Below are 14597 nucleotides of genomic sequence, written 5' to 3'. Positions count from 1 at the left end.
CCTTTCCTCAAAAAACAATTTACTGACGAGCAAGGCGTATTTGTCCGCGTTTCAGATTGGTCCAAATTGTCGTGATGTCACCATGCGCGAATTTTGACGGGTGTCCACCGAAATATGTGAGACAGTTACTGCGCAAATTTCTTTCGTCAAATACAATTTTCGACTAGTGCTACTGATATATGCGAGACAGTTAATGCGTATATTCCTTTCCTCAAATACAATTTTCATTTTCTTCATTAGGGCCCCTCTTTCTTCTTTCACTCCACTTCCTCCCTTCCTTTACAGTGCGGCTCAGGTGTCCACCGAGACGACAGAGAATTACTGCGCCATTTACTTTCCTTAAAAAGCTTTGCGTTCAAAGGGCAAGGCATCGCGCCGAACGGGTGGTGGCGTTCAATGGACTCCGTGGCAGCGCTACAACACGCTGTCGCGTTCCACTCCTAAAGGCGAAGCTTAAGCGTCATTAATTGGCAGTTAATTAATGCACCAACAAAATGTGAAGTGAACAATCGTGTAGCAGAATGCAGCACTCAGGCTTTCGCCTTTCAGCACTTTAGCCGCTAAAGTTCCTCGTAATTTTTTTTGAGACACTACTTGAAGAAAAAACAGCGGTGTTACAAACTGTTTGTAAAATTAGAATCTTAGTATTTATGTCAAATATATTCATTATGCAGACCACCTGTGAAAGAATCATTTGCACGCGATTAGCTTAATACACAAACTTCTCGGTCAGAACTCCAAGACAGAAGCTAACAGTTTTGGTGCTTTAGTGCGGAAGTAAAGAAATGATAAGGTGCGGTGCTGAAGATGCTTGATGGGATCTGTTTCAAACCCAAAGATGCATACCACGCTATCGCTGATCCTTGAACTCTTGTTTTGTGCGCACTGATAACACAAGTGCTGTTATCACTTTTGAAGACAGCGCTGACTGCTTGGCGTTATGAGAGCGTCTCTGAACATGAGGTTGTACCGGCAGTTTATGAGCTTAATTAAGTGAAAACATTCAACGGGAGTCGATGAAAATCTCACGTTCATAATCAAAGGATGCGCTGGAATTTTTAATACTGTTTCGGCGTATTTGTTCAATTTAACGTTGCGAACTGGTGTTTTTTTTTCGTTTGAAGCTGTCAGTAGTAGTTTCCGTATTCAAGTCTGGCGATGCTTGCGATGTGGATAATTTTGTACCCCTGTCACTGATTTGTTCTTTTGCGAACGTTTTTAAAATGGTAATGTACGAACTCACGAGCTCATTCTTCAAACAAAAGATGTCAACTCTGAAACACGGTTTTTAAAAGTGCGACCCATGGAAACGACTTTATGCATCTATATCGGATAAATAAGCCTCACATGTTCAATCCTCGATAGGTAGACACAAAACGCATTCACATGTATGCGACAGTAGTGAATCGCATCTCCTAGCGTATCTCGCGGATCCAGTGCGCTACTGTTTGCGCGTACGGCATGAAGTCTGGCGGGACGTGACCCTTCGCCCCTTGCTCCCAGCAGAGGGGTCCAGCCGCCCCCATCTTGGGCTAAGTCTGCTTTGTTATCCAGCTAAGGGGTAGGAGAGGGGGGTATTGTATAGTCACGAGAGTAGCCTCGAGCGTTTACATGAACCCGACTGCGGCGGATCGAGTTGAACAATGTCAGCCTCTCTTGACGACTGCGTGTCAAGCTACACCAAGCGTCGAGCAGCGCAGCGCGTGAGGGCAGTGGCAGCCTCCAAATTTGCGGCACGGCACCGCTGTCTCGCAGGCGCGACGGCGTAAAACAGGTTCGCATTTATCCTCTCCCCTCCAACTAATCCGACTCTTCGACTCGATCCGGTTTACGTGCTATCTACGGTTGGGGTCGAGCGAGTCAACCCACCCCCTGCAGCGGAGTTGACTGCGCTCTGTCGACTCCCGGAACCGACACTGCGGTGTTTACATGAACCCAGTATATGAACCCAGTGTTTACATGAACTCAATCCCGTCATGTAAACGCCTCTAGTGAGGAGGAGGAACACATCCAAACATGTTTCCTTTCACCGCTGAAGCCGAATTGCCATTCTTGATCGGCCCCCGTCTGGCGCATTAATGCGACGCGCTTTGCTAGCCCATTATCATCGTTTACGTAAATGCGATGCTGTCCTGTCGCACTCATGTAAACGCGGCTGTAATCTACTTTGAGATGACTAAATCTTTCTTGGCGGTTTCCCATGAGGTACTTCTGATGAAGATGGGAAAAATATGGGCTTTGAACATGTTCTGCAAATGGCTCAAAAGGTGCTAGCTTGCAGCCGTCGCAATCTCGTTTGATTTTCCGGCTGTGTGTTCGACGAGCTTATATCATCGGGAGTGCTTCAAAGCTCCCACTTAGGACCGCTGTTGTTTGTAGTATTTATTAATCATTTGCCGTTACTCGTCATGAACACGAGGATTTTGCACTTTGCAGATTATCTTATATTCCGTAAGGTTGAGAACTCAGAAGACTGCCACCGTTTGCAATTAGACAATGAATCGAATTAAATTAAACATTAAAAAAAACTTCTCTTTTCTCGCTGACTAGAAGGTGTGACGGATTTAAGTTTGATTATGCCTTTCTTGCTGTGAAAATGTCTCGTGCTGCCCGTGTACAGGATCTTGCTGTTGTTGTGGACTCAAGGCTTGATTTCCGATTGCATGCATTTTTTACCCGCCGCGGTGGCTCACTGGTTACGGCGCTCGGCTGCTGACCCAAAAGACGCGGGTTCGATCCCGGCCGCGGCTGCCGAATTTCGATGAACGTGAAATTCTCGAAGCCCGTGTGCTGTGCGATGCCAGTGCACGTTAAAGAACCCCAGGTGGTCGAAATATCCGGAGGTCTTCACTAAGGCGTTCCTCGTAGCCTGAGTCGCTTTGGGGCGTTTAACCCCAATAAACTAAAGCAAACCAAACCTATGTTTCGATTAGTCGGTCATTCTTTATGCACATGCGGGCCTGCCGAATCAACAGGTGGGCTTGTAGGGCAGTGGCTCGCACTGGCCGGCATCATTCAAGTGTATCTCGCAGGAAGTACACAAAAGTACGTTATAGAGATCACTGAAGAAAACTCTTTGTATGTAAAAAAATACTAACTCTAATCGGTTTTCTAGTGTTCATGTGGAATCTGACAGTCTGTTTACTGTTGAAGGAACATAATATTCCGTGACTCGTTCACCATATCAAGTGCGTGCACTCGGTACAACAAAATGATTGCGTGGGCACGTACTGGTTTGTACACAGAACATTATTCTTTTGTCCTCATATATCTTAATGCAATCGTTTGGGTGAATAATGTAGTAAAATCAGGCATTTGTGGTCGGTTTATGGAGTTTAACGTCCTGTAGCGTCTCAGGCTATGAGGGACGCCGTGGTGAGGGTCTCCGGAAATTTCGATAAGTCAAGGAAGGCCATTGATCAATGGTCCCTTCTACGCCGTCAACTTGACAATGAAGCATCGCTGGACCAGCTGGTTGTCCACGTTGTTGTTTAAACATGGAAACGACGCTACCAGCCTTGGCAACAACGAGTTACAGCGAACAGGCAACCATGGTGTGCAAACTTCTGCGACGGGCTCAGATACGCTGTTTTGATTGGTCCCACCCAATGTCCTCACTGGCAGAGTGAAATGGGAATGAGAAGCATTGCGAAAATCGAGTTGAGGACAGCATTTTGTTTGCTTGTATTTTGAAAGTTGTTCATTGAAAAACTCCGATTCTTATGCGCCGATTCACGTAATTCTTTTTGGGTCAGCATCTATGTGACAAGGAATTCACCTCAAGTATAGCCGGCATCCCTTCAAGAAGTGTTTCACAACGCCTTTAACGAGGCACTGAGGACAACGCATTAACTCGTGGCATGTTTAGTACTGTCATGCCAACATGTTTTCCAGGAAACCCTAAACGCCCACATGGCCATTGCGGGTCATACTCGGGATAATCAGGTGAATACGACGTACGACGTACCACAACGGTGATGCGGACGCGTTGCAAGACCCTTGAAGCTGTGAAAGACCAGTAGGAAACGTGTTGCGTCATATGCGTTGCGCAAACGTCCTTATGTCCATCCGCGATGCTTTTCTTGCAGGACAGTTCCCGCCAAGCCGGTGCTGCCGCCATGCCCAAGTGGAAGCGCCCCAATGCAAGCGCTGATTTCAGAGGAGAACAGGTGGAGATTGCGGAGCCCAAAAAGGCTGTGCTGTCCGGAGAGGTTCAGGATCCTGTGCGGATGCAGGTTCTCGAGGAGGCGGCGGTTGCCGAAGGCAAACGAGTGCCCGAGGACGAGAAAGTGCTCGCCGTCCTCGATGTGGCCCCCGAATTCCAGATGCCTGCAGGCGTCGACCACTCCGCAGCCGTCGAGGAGCTCGCTAAAGGCGAAGATCTCACTGGCGTCGAGGAGCCCGAAAACATCGAGGTGGCCAAAAACGTCGAGGTACCCGAAAGCTTGCAGATGCCCGAAAGCTCGCAGGTGCCCGAAAGCTCGCAGGTGTCCGAAATCTCGCAGGTGCCCGAAATCTCGCAGGTGCCCGAAATCTCGCAGGTGCCCGAAATCTCGCAGGTGCCCGAAATCTCGCAGGTGCTCGAAAGCTCGCAGCTGCCCGAAAGCTCGCAGGTGCCCGAAAGCTCGCAGGTGCCCGAATGCTCGCAGGTGCCCGAAAACTTGCAGGTGCCCGAAAACTTGCAGGTGCCCGAAAACTTGCAGGTGCCCGAAAACTTGCAGGTGCCCGAAAACTTGCAGGTGCCCGAAAACTTGCAGTCGCCAGAGGCACGGTCACTGCCACTGGAAGAGATGGACGGAGCGTGCAGCCGGTACGGCGGTCTAAGAGTAGACCACCGTCGAGCATGCACGGGCTGGGAAGGCCATCTGTGCCACATCGTAGCCAACTTGAAAGCTTGGAACAGCCTCTTCTGGGTCGTCGGGCTGGAACTGCAAGAGGACGCCGCCTCCCGGCTCACCCTCGTCCCGGCGAGTGACGGCACGTACACGGGCTACCTCAAAAAAGTGAGAGAGGCGCCAACTGCGACACTTCTATACCATCTGCTGACTAAGCACCGGTGCGTTGCGGAAGTCACCATTAACGACGACATCCTCGCCTACCATGAAGATATCGTGTGCCTCGCAATTCGCGGCGCTCTGGGGCTGAAGAGGGTCTCCTTGGTCTTGACACAGAACGTGGTTATATCAGGCGCCCTCGCCGCGGCCGTAATTTCTTTGACGCGATTGGAATCACTGGACCTGTCCGTAGAGTTGCACGGGCACTTGCTTGTCGATCTTGCGCCTCTGCTCGCGGAAACTGCTTCCTTGAAGGCGCTCGCAGCTCTGCACGCCCGCGTGCCACCCTACGGCCACCAGCACCTTCCTGGCAGGGCTGTTTCGAAACAGGAGCATCAGTGACCTGTCACTCTCGTCAGACATTCTTAACGACGGCCATACACCGTACGGCCCAGGCGACTCGCATGCCGCTCTTGGAGCGTACCTGCGGCTGAGTACGTCCTTGAGATCAGTGTACATAACAGCCCATAAATTTGGTCCAGAAGTGGACGTCAGGACTATCTGCGATGCCCTGGCTACTCACAAGGTGCTGGTTAGACTTAAGCTAGAGGTCAGAACGCTCAAGTTGGAGTATGCCGCAGCAGTAAAGTGGCTTCTGTATAATAACAAGACACTTAGGCACTTCAGCTTCCCGTGTAACTGCAGCCATGGTTACGAAGAGTTCGACAGCGAAAGTGAAGATGAAGGCTTCCCTCTGCCGGAGTGCCGAAGGTGCCGCATTAGGCACTTCGATGACGACGACCATGTAAAGCCCTGGATATCCGCCCTGCTCGACCACGACACCTCCATCACGCATCTGACATTCTCAATGCGGGGCTTTAGACTCTCAGAGTGCCAGAGATTTTGTCGAGCGGTCACAGCGAACAAGTCGCTGAAGAAGATCATCCTTGAAGACCGTGTTAGATCTGCGGAACCCTCTTTGAATGTGGCCTGCAAGACAGAGTCACTGTGGACGGCTACTGCACGGTGTATTACCCAGACACAGCCACCCGTCCGACTGGCTGCCCCTCGGTCGCCGTACCCTTCGGCCAATTCCAAAGTGCTGTGGAAATAGCGACCATGTCTCGTAAACCCAGCCACGTCATGCTACGAGTCTACTCGATACTGTGCGTTACCGGCGAAACAGAGCCAGCCACAACGCCCATCGTTCAGTTCATCCAGAGAGCGACTTTCATCAAACATCTGGTGCTATCTTTGGAATGGAAGTGCTGCAACCGGTGCTGGAATGTGTGCGGTCCCGCTATATGCGAGGCCGTGCGCCGAATTCCTGGCATCAGAAGCCTTAGGTTCATCTTCCAGAGGCGGTGGGGCTATGACCCAGCACCGGTGGTCAGGCTTCTGCACCGCAGCCGAACACTGAGGAAATTCTCATTCGAACCTCCCGGCCAAGAAGCGTTAGCAGTGTTAATCACGGAGCTCTCAGAGCCGGAGCTTGCGAATAACTACGCTCTGCAGGACCTGAGCTGTTTTTATTATCGTGATGAGTGGATGAGAGAGCGCCTGACCATCCAAGACGTCCTGCACAGGAACAGAGCCTTGGCAAAGCGCGCCGCTCGCTTCGTCACCGGCTCCCGTGTGAGGTACACTGCAGAGGCCTTCGAGAGGGTCTCCGCCTCTCCGACCTTGGTAGACGAGCTCCAGTTGGCGGAGTTCGTTGAGGAAGCTCAAGCCAAGCAACTGATTGCTCGGTGCCTGCTCGGACTGCAAGACTTCAGAGTTCATGCGCCTCGCAGGCGTAGTGCGTGACGGCGTAGAGTGCAGTGCCAGGGATGACGGGAAGACGCACCTGAGTGACTTGCCCGAACCCTGTCTACGTCACATACGGCAGTTCTTGCTCTTGAGCGACGTGCTCGTTTAACCGGAGTAGAATGATGCCGTACTGAACGTTGTTCCTGTGCCTCCTGTGATGCTCTTAGCTAGGTTTCTGCATCGTGTAAAATATCATAATCAATTCATTCGTTCTGCCAAGTACTTACATTTTTATTCCCTCACAGCGTAAGCTGTCGATAAGCTTACCAATAAAGTGGTGCCTCTCACGTACTCGGTGTTCTTTCTGTTAGACTTGTAGTTGGGCGTTCTCAGAATGAGATTGCGTACGCGTCGCTTACTGCGTTGCGGACGCTGTAAACGGCCCAAACACGACACCTTCAGTTAGCCGTGCCTTAGCGACCCGTCCGATTCACGTGTAAACAGTTGCGCCATCTAGCGACAAGACGTCTAAGCGCATCAAGGCTGTGTTGAAGAATTTTTTTTCTGTAATTATTCTCAACATGGGTGGGTGCACTGCGCGCCTTTTTTTTTCCAAGTAGAAAAAGTACGCGAATAGGAGAAAATGTAACAAGTAACTAAAGGCTAGAGAACTGCTTCGCCAGGTGTCGTTGCTAAAATGAAAACACTTCGTTTAATTAGGCCGAAGAGCTTTAAATTTGCCAAATTGTCATTAAATCAGGGGCTCGTAGTCGCTCAAAACTCTACATGTGGGCGAGAGTGTTAGAAATAAACGTGCATTTCACCCATTTGCAATTTTATTTCATTTTATTTGTACATACTGCACCCCTGCTGGGGCTATCGCGGGAGTGGGCATTACAGAACATCGTAGATACAGTCAAAACTGTAAGACATGGTAGCAAAAATTAAAACACCGAAGTTGGAAACATAGGGGACACTACACAAATTGGTAGCGTGGGAACAGTAAGATTATGAGTCAGTTATGGCACGCATAAATCTGTCTGTTGGGAGGGAGCGCACTGGAGCGGGCAGTCTAGTCCAATTTTCAATGGTAGCAGGAAATAAACTATATTCAAAAACGTTCGTGCGAGAAAAGTAAGCTGCGAGATTAAGATTATGATAATTATTGTTGACGCTGGTATGGCGTTCGTGGTATATCTGTCGCTTGAGAGTCGGTGGTGCGTATGAGCGACACAGTGCGAAAATGTGAACGATTCTGGTTGCCGGCGAGTGGCGAGGGAAGTTATTTGTAATGATTTGAAGGCAGATGAGGGCGAAAAATCATGGCGGAATGGGCTACCGCGTCGAACAACGCAGCGACATGTATTTATTCGAAGCGGGCGAGCAGGGCGCCGCCATCTTGTCAACGCATCCCGTAACGTGCCCGTGGGGCGCGCACGCTATGGATTGGTTCGGTTTGGTTTAAAGGTGTTTAACGTCCCATTGCGACTAAGGCTATAAGGGACGCCGTAGAGAAGGGCCCCGGAAATTTCTACCACCTGGGGTTCTTTAACGTGCACTGACATCGCACTGTACACGTGCCTCTGAATAGTGGATATTCAAAATTCCTCAAGTATACTTTCCCGCATAACTTTGTACGCGCGCGCCACTGGCGGCGGCGCGCGCGTCCCTGTCAGGAAGGCGGGGGCAGTCTGACAGCTCCCGCTGTGTTGCGCGCGCCGTCGCGAAGCATTTGTGCCCCTCCTTCCCGAGCACAAAATGGCACATAATAACAGCAGGACACACCTCTGTGCTGCAGGATGCAATAATACATGTATAAATTCGCCTCGGGCAAGGTTTTAAGGATTTCCAACGCGACATTGGGAGACGGCCAACCCTTCGCGGCGGGCAACACTCGCGCGCGGTTTCTGGTCAAACAATGGACAAACCCATGTGGAATACGCTTAATTGACTCATGCATTACCTCCTAGACAGGTTTTTGACTCATGGCAAATTCAGCAGACTCGAAGGAATGCTAATGGCTCTCTGGGAACCCTTCCCTCTTCTTGCACCCACAATTTCCGGTCACTGACTTGGCTGTCAACATTATGTGGGCTTAAAAAGCCACGCCGAAACTCACCCGCAGTCCCACCTTAGGAAGGAGACCAAATTTTGCGCTTTACCTTAGTTCCAGCTATGCGCAGAATCCTTGCTCGCTTCCTCTGCGCCTTGTCGTCCAGCGTCTTTTTCGACAGTAAAAGGCACGTTTTCAGGGAAAACGGCAACATACTCCTGATAAATCTTTGCCTCCACGTCTCAACGACTGGGTGATAATTTAGTACAATAACCATATATCCTAATGTCGAGGAGTCAGGGCACTTGTACTAAATGCGTAGAAATTAAACAAACCTTACAATGAAATTCCGCTTTTTGAGCACAAGCTTTCTGCAAGAATGCTGCACGAAATAGCCGGGGTACTCCTTTTTTGCAGAATCCCAGTCAAAAAGTTTTGTTTTCCGCAGGAGTTTCAGTGCGCACAGGTGCTTCGCCGCAGCCTGCTTCTCTTCTGCTTGCAAAAGCTGGTTCATTGGACATTTCTTGTGACCAAAATACTGACGCACGTGTTGTAGCGATAATGGCCTGACAGTTGCTGAAAAAAGAGAAAACATGAGTGGCAGATTACGCAATGGGCACATGATTTCAAGACATAGTTTGAACAGGGTAGTCCACATCGAGCATCGAAGGTGCGGCAAACGAGAATGTTATGAAGTCAGGTTGCGCCGTTCGCTCAGAAACTGGAGTTTTCTAATTACCTTCAATGTTGTTCCGCCTGGCCGTCTTTGAAAGTTCAGGGTAAGCCTTTCTAAATGAAGGAACACCCCAGGATTGCTGGTGGCTCGTTTTGGAGAGCGTCTCACACCGCTACAAAAACACGGTATCGGCAGCAGCAGCAGCGTGTTTACATTTGCCTGCCTAGCAACTGCAGCTCGCGGCTACAAGCTGTCTACTGGAGGAGAGCTACATAAAAAGAAATTGTGTGAGAGTGCAGCGCTGACATGCATTAGATAAAAATATTTCTTCGCGTTAATTTGGTTGTTTTCGGTGGTGCAGTGATGCTTGTCTGCGCAATGCACCGGGCTGCTACTTCGCTCCCGTCGCACGACACCACCTTTTTCACATTGTGTACATGGCCTGCTTCAAAAAGCTTCGTTCCTTTCCTGACGTTCGCTCCTCGAAAGAATTTTTCAGCCTCATGATCGAATAGGTCGAAATCCCGCCGCTACGAACAGCGGCAGCCGCTAGCAGACGCCATCCCTACGAAGTCGCGGGGCGAGCCTTCCTGACAGGGACGAGGAACTGGCCGCGCGGGGGAGCTGAACGCAGCCTCGACGTACCTCGACGGTGGCGGTGCCTGGCGGGTGCAGGGTGCTTATACACCATTTTGCGAGGAACGGGCAGGGGAGGGAGAAATACTCTCAAACACGTGCGCAGCGCGACACCCCGCTGTGGCCGTCCTCCCCTGGGCTGATAATCCGGCGCGCGTAGCGACGTCCGGCCGCTTAGCCATCGGTCAAGCGCGTGTTTGCGTCTGTACAACAAAAGCAGCAATGCTGTACAGAACGCCGTCCTCTAGACATCATTGTTTTATTGCCGGTTGCGACATTTGTCAACGAAAGTAGAGAAAAAACGCCCCAGTATGTACGCGCAGCATGTTATGCGAAGGAAAGGTCGCCGCGCGTCTGCGATGTCTCTTTCTTTACCGCTTTCTCGCCGGTCTCGAGTTGCATTGGCAGTGGACGTAGCTGAACAAAAAATGCCTGCGCCAACAACAGTCTTACGCATCAGCGCGCTTTGTGAATGAAATGCATACAGAAACAAACTCACTGCCTGTGCTTAATATCGGGCGCGGAACGATGCGCACAGCCTGGCTTGCCAAAACTATACTCTGTGCATAATTTTAAGAGATGAAGCTTTTTGACGTTCTTGGCAAAGCTGTTTTAATTGAACAGTACACGATGCAAGGACAGCACAAATTTCCCACAACTTCGTTTTGGCACCTTACGTGATCGCCAACGTCGGGAGCGTGTGGGCATCGCCCTCTGAAAAAAAAAAACATTTCGTTTGTACAAAAATACTAATTTAATTTCCACAGCACGGTATGAATGAAAGCGGGGACAAGAAATTTTACCCAACTGCAAAGTGAGCAAATATGCTTAGGAGGGTAGATGTGTAGGCCAGTTGGTGAGACATGAAGGAGCTAGACACCGCAGCGGACACGGGACAGAGAAAGAAGACGACACCTGTGTCGTCTTCTTTCTCTGTCCCGTGTCCGCTGCGGTGTCTAGCTCCTTCGAGCAAATATGCAGCTACGGCAACGTAAGAAGAAAAAAACACGGTATGCACGTGACGGTAAACTCTGTCATGCATTGTACTAAATTATTCGACTGAAATCAAATCGAATACACAGTAAAAAAGTCCACTATGCATAACCGTACCAGAGATACAACAAACGCAACGACTTGAGCAGTGCCCCTACCCGATTGAGATCGGAATTCTCAACACAGGTGCGGCGATTCGATCGGCCTGTTGGTAAGCGGTAATAGCGTTCCATTAGCGTAGCAACCTATCGACAGTATAACTGCACATTTTCTGGTATTTGTAAACCATCGAGTACTGGCCGGAGTGAAGTAGGCGAGAATGCTAATTGCTTTCAGTGAACTGGCTTGTATCGCTCGTAGTATACGAACAGTCCAGCGCGAGCGAGCGACAAGGGGGACCAAATTTAAATTTCATCGCGCGTTTCTCCGCAAACAAACATTGCAGTGATCAGACGTGGACTCGTCTCGGTCATGTACTCGATGTTGTTTCCGTAACGTTCAATTTTTGAGCGGGGGTACTCTGTCGCAAGCTCTGCATCTAAATTGTCACACTCACCATGGCCAAGCAGACACCGAAAGCGTTCATAAGAAACTGCTTCACGAAAAACTAGATATTCGATTGCTCTCCGCGACCTTGAGTTTCAACGCATTTTTCTTTCGTTTTTCCAACATGCAACATCATACCATATTCGCCCTAGAGGCAACCGGCGACAGAAACTACACGCGCGAACTGCGAGCATGGCACTCACCGTTGCTACCGTTGCTGATCGCTCCGTCGAAGAATGGCCGCCTGCTCCCGGTTGGCTGTTGCAGTCGCTAATAGCATAGCACACACGTGTATGAACACGAGGCGAACCACCACGCACAATTTCTATGCTTGCAAGGAATAAAACAGGCGGGTGACACTTGCAGAGATCACACGCTGCTTCGTCTGCAGCCCACCGGCTGCAAATTATCAGCCCACGATGGCGTCGGCGGTAGGCGGCGCTCGAGTAAAACAAACATGGCGGCGCCCAGGTTTCGAAACTAAAATCATGTATAAAGATACAGGAGAGGCGCTTAGGTTGTGTACAGAATGTAAGAAACGTATTTTGGAAGAGGCAAACAAAAAAACTAGTCCTTCTTGCTTTGTTTCAAGTGGAAACGCGTGGTAAGTCATCTTGTCTTGGAAAACATTGTTATGCGGGAAAGCGCACTTGCGGAATTTTGAATATCCCCTATTTCGCCACCAGCGAAGTCCGACCGCCGCGGCGGGGATCGAACCCGCCTCGTCGGATCAGCAGCCGATCGCCATAACAATTGAGCAACCGCGGCGACCGCGCGCTATTGCTTATAACGTGCACCTGTGCCAGCGAGATACAACAAGGCACGTAGTGTTCGGCTCATGCGCATTCGCTACCCACAGAGTCCCTGCATACGCTCATTTAAAAGCGTCTGTCAATTGCGGCCTACCAACACGCAAAACAGCGCTGCTTCAGCACCGATTAGAGCGCTCCTCGGTCTTCTTGGCGTTTTCGAACCGTTGGCTTCAGGTGCAGCCGCAGACGGTTCGTACAGCTTTCAAGCAGGCACTATCGATCCCCAGGGCTGCACAGCATGCAGCACGATGCTTATCGACAAATTTGCCTGCAGTGTGCCTCGGTCTCTTAAAGGTGCACTGAAGAGGAATATGAACTCGATGTGCACGTTCCTTGCATTCTTAGAAACTTGGAATTATTTTCCTGTGCGGCCGAATTCCGTAATTTAAATCGGATGAAACGTTCCGACTCCCGCATTTTTTTTTTAACTCACCGCTGACGGTAGGAGGAGTTAACCATCGCGTGGAGTGGCTTTCAGCCAGTCCCGTGTCGGCTCTCCGCTCTGCCATCGGCGGAGTTATGCGTAGCGATCGGCGGAAACAAACAGTCCACGTGTATTTTTTTTTCCGTGAGGCCTAATTTGCAGCAGCCTCTGACTGGATCTATTTATTCAAGAATAGCTGAAAACAAAATAAAAGCGAAAGCCAAACCGCCAGGCGACTGCCTGAAAGGCGCCCCACGAATAAGTAAATTGCTCCTACCTCAGCGGTGAGTAGAAAAAATAAAAAAAGGCGGGAGCCGGAACGTATAGTCCGATTTAAATTAGGGAAATCGGTCGCACAAGACAATAACTCGAAGTGTCTAAGAATGCACGGAACGCGCACATCGAGATCCCGCGGTAACAAGACGAGTTCACATTCCTCTTTAATGCATCCTTTCAGCTTTGGAACGGAATGCGTTTTTATTGAAGTAAATCAGGGCACAGTGACTGGCCAGCAATTTGTAAATTATTCTAAAAACACTACACTATAAACACAAATACGCGTGTATGGGAGTAAGAAACTACGGGGGCACTTCGGCAGCCTAAAGTGCGCTAGGCGAAAGCCTTTGTCGCGCTACTTTAACTGCCAATAACTGCTTATGTTTGTTACGGCTGCACCTCTTGGGAGCCATCCTCCTCCACTGGAGCGCGCGGCTTAGGCAGTCCCTACACAAGGCATTCCTTTTGGCTCCCTACAGAGCCGCGTTCGTCAGAAGTGTCCACTTGCTCGCAAGAATGCGACGGGGATCGTAAGGAACGTGCTTCTCCACGGCGGCCGCATCCGCCAGGCGACGGTGGCCACGGCAGAATTCCCGTTTGTATGCGCCCGCCTGCAATACGCCTTACCACGGCAGACAGCATTGCAATGAAAGGAAACGCTCTTTTTTGCACTTTGCAAACGACGTTTCCAAGAACGAAATGCACAAAAGCGGTGAATCACCGCAAAGCGCCACTTTGGTGGATGGGGTGTCTCCAGGAAATTCGGCCGGCCGGCGAACAGGGCTTACCGGATCCACGAACGCTGTTTGTTTATTCTTCGGGTCCCCGAAAGCTGAGATGCCGAGGCAACGCCCCAGCAACCTGTCTCGTTTCTCTGCCGTTCGTGCAGTGTGACAAGAATTTGTGGGACGAGTTGGTTAGGTTAGGTTGACGGCTCGCTTGTGAACGTGTTTGGGTGATGTCATTGTTGTGTTCTCACAGTGTGACGCGGGCTTAAGGCACCGTGAGGAGGCTTCCTTTCTAAATATTTCCCACATGTTCTCTATGGGGTTCTGGTAGACCATTTAGGTGGCTACGACAGCTGACGCACGGCGTAGCGCTCCAGGAGGTCGCTCACAGCGCGCGCTTTGTGCACGGGGCTGCGGTCGTGCTGGAAGATGTAGCAGCCATCCTTGAGTGGCCCGTCCAGGGCGAAGGGATTCAACTGCCCAGTCATGATTTCGCAGTACCTCGGCCAGTCCAACGAGCCCTCGGTCTGCAAGAGTGGGCCGAGGCCGTCCGTGACATCTGGCTATTTCTACGAGTTACGCGCACTTGAGAAGTTGCTTTGCCTGCAAGCGTCTCGACAGCGCATGTGCATGTATTTTATCGCAATGTTGCCAGAATTCGTTCGGCCACAGTGGTCAGGTAAGAGCATTTTCGAAATTCTGAAAACTGA

At 50.3% G+C, this 14597-nt stretch overlaps 1 pseudogene; it reads left to right on the top strand.

Annotated features, from left to right (window-relative positions):
- The first annotated feature begins 3912 nt into the window (after positions 1-3912).
- Positions 3913-6912, top strand: LOC149327010 (uncharacterized; annotated as a pseudogene).
- The last annotated feature ends 7685 nt before the right edge of the window (positions 6913-14597 follow it).

The sequence above is a fragment of the Amblyomma mixtum genome, chromosome 10 (genome assembly GCF_055824585.1).
Source record: "Amblyomma mixtum isolate Tamu chromosome 10, ASM5582458v1, whole genome shotgun sequence".
Taxonomy (NCBI): domain Eukaryota; kingdom Metazoa; phylum Arthropoda; class Arachnida; order Ixodida; family Ixodidae; genus Amblyomma; species Amblyomma mixtum.
The sequence above is the reverse complement of the archived record's forward strand: the minus strand, read 5'-3'. Positions and strand labels throughout refer to the sequence as shown.